Below are 8324 nucleotides of genomic sequence, written 5' to 3'. Positions count from 1 at the left end.
TCCTTGAGAAGAATCATAAGTTTTTATCACAGGCATTCTCCTGGGGTATAAATCTAATGAGATAACCATAACCATGTCCACCTAAGGAATTATAAGAGAAGTACTATACTTTAATTGATCAAGACAATGTTTGACCATGAAAGTGAGAACCCCAGTTAATGAGAGATCATTAGGAAGCCAAACCTTGATCATTATAAATTGAGTGATGATCATAAACCATAAGAACTTGAGGTAGAGATATTAAGAACAAGTTGATCATGTCTAATCCATGATCATGCTTTTGAAATATGTGAGGATAAGTTAAATCCTAATAAGATAAGCAGATATCATTTACCACATGAAATCATAGGGAGGTAACTAGTAAGAAACCCTAGGCTTAGATCCCAACCTCAACTTGTGAATCACTTGGTGATCATAAGTAGAATCCTACCACTTTTACATTCCACCTATTCTTCACTTAAGAACCACAAGAAAACATTTAGAGTCAAACTCTATACTCTAAATGGTGAGAAACCATCCATCCATATGACCAAAGTTAACTATAAAAAGAACTATAACCAATGTAGTTACTTTAATGATTAATTGAGAATACTAATAGAAGTTAATTGGTAGAAGATAAAACCAATTCCAAATCCTTAGTAATTAGAGAAGCACATGTAAAACTAAGCAAGTAACCATATTATTTTGGTTAGGGAGGATTAAACCCTAGCAAATGCAATATGATGTTATCCCAATTCTATAAATTAGAATTGTATCTCAACCCTAGTTTACACATCCCTATGGAGAATGCAATATAAACCTAGACCATAATTGAGAATCAAACCCATGGCCATTATGTAAATTTCATTAGAACCCTGGTATGGCATATTAATGAAATCTTATGCTTTACTTATTAAACCTGAGAAAAACCCTTGTGATACATCTTATAAATAAGACCATAAGTGTGATTATCAACCACTTACCTATATAATTAAGACCCAACCTCGAGGAAGGTAATATTTACTCTAGGTATGTCAAAGCATTAAGAGACCATAACACTACTAATGTTAGTTTTAATATGGGTTATCATCAAAATCTACAAAATCTTAATAAGATGTTGCTCACATGAAATAATATGCCAGTGATTAATTCCTCAAATGGAAACCAAGACATAATAACAATCTCTGAAATACTTTAAGATGAAAGTATCCACTCTCATAATTATAAACAGAATTTATTGCATAATAAAAAGGGAATGAAAGTAAAAAAAATATAAGTTTATGTCTAATTGTTATTTTGAATAAGTTCACAAATATGCTAGTTATCTAATATAAAATATGAGTTCAAATAGAATAGCGAAACAATATTCAGAATACTAAGTCTTGAATGAATTAGTATAATTACAACTATCTGCAAACAGAATTGAATCAAATATGAATTCAAATAGAAGATGAAAATAGAAAATAAGAAAGAAAAAGAAAACAGGAAAAAAATGGAGAGGAGGCTCACCTGGACTTACCCTACCACGCTGCAGGCCACCGAGCCCAATAGCAGCCCATGGCCAGCGCCACTTCGCAGCCCAATACCAGCCATACCCCTTCGCTTGGGATAATACCGAGAGGAGCTCGACGTCTTCTCCTTCTTCTCTGCGAGCACGGGAGAGCGCCACGGCGACGAAGAGAGCCACGTCCCGGCCGTCGTTCTTGACCTCCACGAGCATCGACGACCGCATTGGCCGTATAAATACGCGGAGGAAACCCGAGAGCCCCTTTCTTCTTCTTTTCTTCGTTCTGGCCGAAACCCTAGCCGGCGGCAGCCCTAGCAATCCACCGATTCCGACCCACCCAGAGCTCGCCGTTGAGCTCAGGAGGAGCACCTCGACGTCCTCGATCATCTGGTATAACCACACCTCAAGGGGAGCTCGGAGGAGAAGGAATTTCGCCGTTCCCTTCCGTGGTTCTGCGGAGGAAATGGCGACCACCACGTTGATTCCGTCCTCCATCGACCCCAGCAACAATCCGGGAAGCATCCAGGTGATCTTCCGCTCCTCTGGAGCCCCGAATCGTATCCCAGCTTGCGTTGTAGTTCATCCGCGCCATAGCTCGTCGAAAACTGCCCCGGTTCATGATCGCCGGCAAGGCTCCGGTGGTCATTTCCGGGCGGCGCCGCCACATAGAAGCTCTACTCGCTCACGCGCATCGTACGCGCTAGCTCGCGCTGCTCCGCGCTCGCCGGAACGCCGAATCCGTCCTCGACTGGGCGCTGGTGGTGGCCTTGGTTGCCACAACATCACCACGGTGGCAGCCAACGTGGCGATAGGCCCACCAGTCAGCCTCTGGGGGTAGGCTAGCCCGGGTGCATTTAGTAATTCACTGTTTAATTTCAAATCCTATTTAATTACTGAAACTTTGTAAATTTGTAGAAAATTCATAAAAACTCAGAAAAATACAAATAAGATATCAAAATTCTTATAAAAGAAAAATCTATCCAATAAAAATATAAAATGAAAACTATATTTTTAATAAAAATTCAATTACTTAATAATTGTTATTTAAGCCTTATTTATTAATTCTAAATTCAATTAAAATTCAAAATTTAGGAAAAAGATATAAAATAAATAAAAACCAGTAAATAAATAAAGAAAACATTAAAAGTAAATTTTCTTTATTTATTATTTGAAAATCATGATTAGAGAGATTTAAACCCTAATTAATAATTACCTTAATTATTAATTATTTGAAAATAATAAAATGTCAAAACTAATACAGTATTATTTTTATTTCAAACTCATTAATAACTTCAACTTGATAATGAAGTTATTAATCCTAAAATTATAGGGTAATTAGGAAACCCTAGTTCCAATTGAAACAAAGTGATAACCCTATCATTTCGTGAGTAATTCTAAAACCCTAATCCAAATTGGAACCCTAGCTCCACTAATTCTTTTGAACCCTAATTTACTTCTAAGACCTAAACCCTAGATCCTCTTATGTATTCATGGTGTTCTAATTTTCATACATAGAACCATAATAGCAATTACATACTTGCCATGCCACATAAAATTGTAGGAGCCAAATATTCCTTACTCAATAGAACCAATAGTAAAACCTAAACCACCTCAACCCTAACTGATATACTTCTTATTACTTAAGAAGTATGTTCTTCAAAAGTTATTCTTTTGAAGAAAATAAGAATCACCATCAACCCTGCTTATAAGAACCTATAAACCCTAGCTAGCAATCACCAGCCAGCTGAATCAACCTTGATAGCAACCATGCATAAATACTTGCTTGGGATGCCTAAGCTTAACTCAGCCTTACCAGCCTTAGGTATTGATGAATCCAACCTTGTTTGGATCCATCTAAACCTTACTCCAGAAAATTAGTTGAAACCATAGTAAACAATAGAACTCCACAACCTTAATTACCATACTTGTTCTTTATTAAAGAACATGTTCTTCAAAAGTTATTCTTTCGAAGTATATGATAATTAACCATGCCATGTAGTGCTAAAACCAACCACTATTCATTACATGTTAGGATTATATCAAATGTTATAGTTGTGTGCTATTAATATTATTGTTATGATATATTGCAGCACCTGTTTATGATACCATGTAACCATACCTTAATAAGAACCTTGTTTGTAAATCACTCTAAAAGTGCAACACACCCTGAATCAATCATTACAACTCACTGATCCTAAATCATCGGGGTTAGGACACGCTTAGAGCGATTGCCTCTCATTCTTATGCATTATTGCATCCTTGCAAATCTTTTAAACATCGTCCTTACCGGACGATGATGCTATTTCAGAATTTGGAGTTATTGCGTACCGAAGACCTTGCCTGCATAATCTTGCAGTCAAGAAAGGCAAGTTCATCACTTGCTCATGTCATTTGAAGTATTTTTATCAAATTACTTGCAAAGTATTATGGTTATCACTATTGCACAAAAATCAAAACCACTACTTTCATAACTATGAATATGACTATGTGGTGGGCAATGGAACCATGGATTGTGTTGATATGGTGGAGGTTCCATTGCACGGGCTTATATCCATCTAGGATTAAACAACAAATGTCGCCAGTGATTCTTGTGCCGTAATACCCGTGTTAACCATAAGATCCGGAGTGGGACGGAGTAGTCAAAAGTGTTTCCACCTCTCGTTCATCAACGGATGCGCTTTACCGTAGACACTTGTATCTGTCGGCGGCAAGCGGTAGGCTGGGGAAGCCTTAAGTCCCCACGGCACAGTCCGTAGACACTTGTCGTGCGAAGTGCAAGCGGTAGGCTGGGGAAGCCTTAAGTCCCCACGGTATTGCGGTCTATGATGGGTTGCAGCCACCGGCGTAGGAGTGTATGGTAAGAGCCCAGCACTGTTGTCGTGGTCGGGGTCCACCCTGAAATTACAGGAATAATGGGACCGACGTGGACCCAGGGTCGGCGCATGCAACAAAGGGTGGGTGTTCGAGGTAGCGGAGGAACATGATTGGCTAGACCTTATACCGGGCCTCACACCATAGGAAGTGTGGACGGGTCATTCCCGGTTGGCACCAAGGTTAAGATCTCTTATGGGTAAAGCAACACACCTCTGCAGAGTGTAAAAACTGTGACCTGTCACTCCCTGTTCCGGGATTGAGGAACTGCGAATGGGAAAGGAGCTCCATGAAGTTCTAGTAAACCGGTGAAGGCTGACGGACATAGTTCTTCTGAATAAAAGCAACCTCTTGAAGAAATGATTATGAAAACCTGCATTGGTATTAGACTTTCTGGTCTAATGCTGTAGCTAGTGCATTAAACACCTCTTTCCTATAATGAACTTGTTGAGTACGCTCGTACTCATACCACTCTTAAATCCCCTGCTTAGATATGGAGGCATTGAAGGAGGATCTACAGTGCAACTCGAAGGCCGAGGAGTCAACAACTACTTCAAGAGACAGGACCCTGTCAGATGAGTCAGATACCACATACAACAAGGAGAAAACCTAGATTAGCAATAGAAAGGAACTTTCTTCCTAAACCTAGCTCCTATTTAGCTAGAATCTATGCTTAGCCTCTATAGCTAGTTAAATACTCTACAAATAGAGTTCGTGATAAGACTAGACTACGAGTCGTTCTTCTGGAGTTATTTGCAGTTTTACCTCATTGTAAAGTAGGAGGCTGTGATGATCTTATGTAATAGAGTCAGTGTTGTAATTCTATAGACATGCCTTGGACCCGCATATGTTTCTGTTGTACCACTCTGAGCGATATAATACTAGTGGAACGGTGTTTCATTGGTGTTATATCAGACTTGCATACTACACCATGCAGTGGTATGCCGGGTCACCACAGTTCTCTCATTTAAATCTTGTCATGAACAATTCAAAATGAGGTTGAGACTCTGGTCATTTGGGTCTCACATGAATTGTTGATGGTATTAAATCTTTACCATGTTAGGATTAAAAGGTATGAGGTATGGAACCTCATTTAAATCATTTTCTCAAATGATAAGTATGAAGAGGTTGACTTTGGTCAACCTAGGTCATATATTGTTCATGAGAGAAATTAAATCTTAATAAGATAATGAGAGGAAATTATTTCTCTAAGTAATTAAAAGTAACACCTTATTTAGTATGAGAGGAAATTATTTTTCCTAAATAAGAAAACAACACATTTACCCACTTAATAGTAATGAGTGATGCTAGTTTACTTGTGTAAATTATAGGAGGTGTTTCACTTCATTTAAATCTTGTCCCAAGTACTTTCATATGAAGTTTGAACCCCTGGTCAAATACTCTCACATGAAATACTTGGAGATCTTAAATCATAATAGGTATTATTAAATGGTATGAGGTATCCCTACCTCATTTAAATCATTTCTCAAATGATGATGATGAATGGTTGACTTAGGTCAACATAAATTCATGTGTGATGGTTTGAGAAATTAAATCTTAAAGAAGATTCAATGAGAGGAAATTATTCCTCAAGAACTATATGGAAACTATCATTTACATATAAAATGAGAGGAAATTATTCTTCCTCAAAGCAAGACCACCAATGCACCAAATTGTATTAATTGTGTGAATAGAATAGTTTGTGTGAATATATGTGATGTTTGGAATAGCCAATAAATTGTTTGGTGATTGTATCCTTGTATTCGTATTTTAGACGCTAGTACCGAGGAGTATCAAGAGGAGGAGGAAGTCTACTTTCAAGGAGAAGAAGACCACTTTGATCACCTCAACCACCAAGGCAAGCTAATATTCTTGCAAGATAATACTCTTGCGAAGTGCAAAGCTCACCATGAGCAAGGCATTACCCATTTACCTTATGTTCCTGATCCTACTTCCCAGTTTTACTTTACAAGCTTTATTTACTTTTGTTTTATCAAAGTACTTTTTGATTCATGATTCACTTGGTTAGTATTGGATTAGTACAAGAGTATCAAAGTTAGCCTAGAAGCAAAGCAAAATACTTAGCACCCCTCTTACATAGATGCTAGTGCTAAATTGAAAGTGACTACTCTAGTTGGGAACTTGTGAAATGAAATGACTTTGAAAACCTTGGAATGATGAGTCATTCTATTGAAAGATTTTGAAGGTGAATATGACTTGTGAATGACTTGGTGAATTTTACAAAAACTGATGGTTGAGTTCGGATGCGATACCATTCCAATTTTACAAGTACCCCCGCAATACCTGATATGGGTAGGGCTTAACTAGAAGTTTATGTATCTTAGTATGGGTTCCCTCTAAACAAGCGTCATCGGGGTTATGCCAAGGGCTGCCTCCAAAGAAATATGGAATGATGTGATAGGACGTGAATATGAGGTGAATGTCCGGCCCAAGCCCTGTGCAGTTCCCAGGCTGACAGTTTGTCTTCACTGGGAGGCCAAGCTCATGGGGAGAGGTGCCTATACTAGGGTATGTAAGTGAAAGGTTATGGTTGGTAGTCCGCACACGGAGTGTGGTAAATCAGGGCCAGTTAACCCTGACGGATTATTGCAAATGTTGTGGCACAAGTGTACGACCTCTGCAGAGTGTAGATCTATTCGAATAGCCGCGTCCACGGTTATGGACGGTTGGAAAGGCCATACTGTTCCGTCATCAGAACTTTTCAAAAAAAAAGGTGACATGTGAAGGGTGACTTGTGATTTGAACTTGAAAGGTGAAAGGGTGAACTTGACTTGAATCACAACTGAGTTGTGGGAATGACACTAATGTTCCCACTTGAGTTAGTTAGCAAATGAAGAGGCTTTTACTAAAAGTTTGTGAACTAAAATTTGGCTTTATGCAAATAAACTTAGAGCTTAGCATCCCCTTCCATAGTTGATAATACTTACCTTAGTATTAGTTTGCGAGTACTTTAAAGTACTCATGGCTTTGTCCCTGGCTATTCAAATGGCCAGACTATGAAGAGGAGTACCAGAACCCGGAAGAAGGACAGCAGGACGTCTACGACAACTAGGATCACTCCTGACGTCAACAGTTGCCTGTGGAATAGATGGACTACTACTACGTTACTTCGCTTCCGCTATGTGTTTTGTAATTGATCAATAGATCATCTACTATTGTAATGAGACCGGATCATGTGATCCTTTGTTGTAAGACAATTACGATGTTGTAATGAATGATGTTCTGTGATATCAATCTATTATGTCTCGCAAAAACAATATTCCTGGGATTGCGAGGAATGGCATAATAGGCATCTGGACTTAAAAACCCGGGTGTTGACATTCGATCACTAAAGTCATCGTTGAATATGTGGGAGCCATTATGGATCTCCAGATCCCGCTATTGGTTATTGGTCGGAGTGAGTACTCAACCATGTCCGCATAGTTCGCGAACCGTAGGGTGACACACTTAAAGTTGGATGTTGAAATGGTAGAACTTGAATATGGAATGGAGTTCAAATATTTGTTCGGAGTCCCGGATGAGATCCCGGACATGACAAGGAGTTCCGGAATGGTCCGGAGAATAAGATTCATATATAGGAAGTCATTTTATGTGAATTAAAATGATCCGGAAGGTTCTATGGAAGGTTCTAGAAGGTTCTAGAAAAGTCCGGAAGAAACCACCAAGGAAGGCGGAGTCCCGGTGGGACTCCACCTCCCATGGCCGGCCAACCCTAAGGGGGAGGAGTCCCAAGTGGACTCCCCAAGGGGGGCCGGCCACCCCCTCCCAAGGAAGGTGGAACTCCCACCTCTAGTGGGAGTCCTAGCTTGGGTAGGTTTCATGAGTTATGGAAGGTTTTGGTTTGGGGTCTTATTCGAAGACTTGTAGACCAACTCTTGGGTGTTCCACCTATATAATGAGGGCCAAGGGGAGGGGCCGGCCACCCAAAGACCACAGCCTGGCCGCC

Source organism: Lolium perenne, chromosome 3 (genome assembly GCF_019359855.2).
Source record: "Lolium perenne isolate Kyuss_39 chromosome 3, Kyuss_2.0, whole genome shotgun sequence".
Classification (NCBI taxonomy): domain Eukaryota; kingdom Viridiplantae; phylum Streptophyta; class Magnoliopsida; order Poales; family Poaceae; genus Lolium; species Lolium perenne.
The sequence above is the reverse complement of the archived record's forward strand: the minus strand, read 5'-3'. Positions refer to the sequence as shown.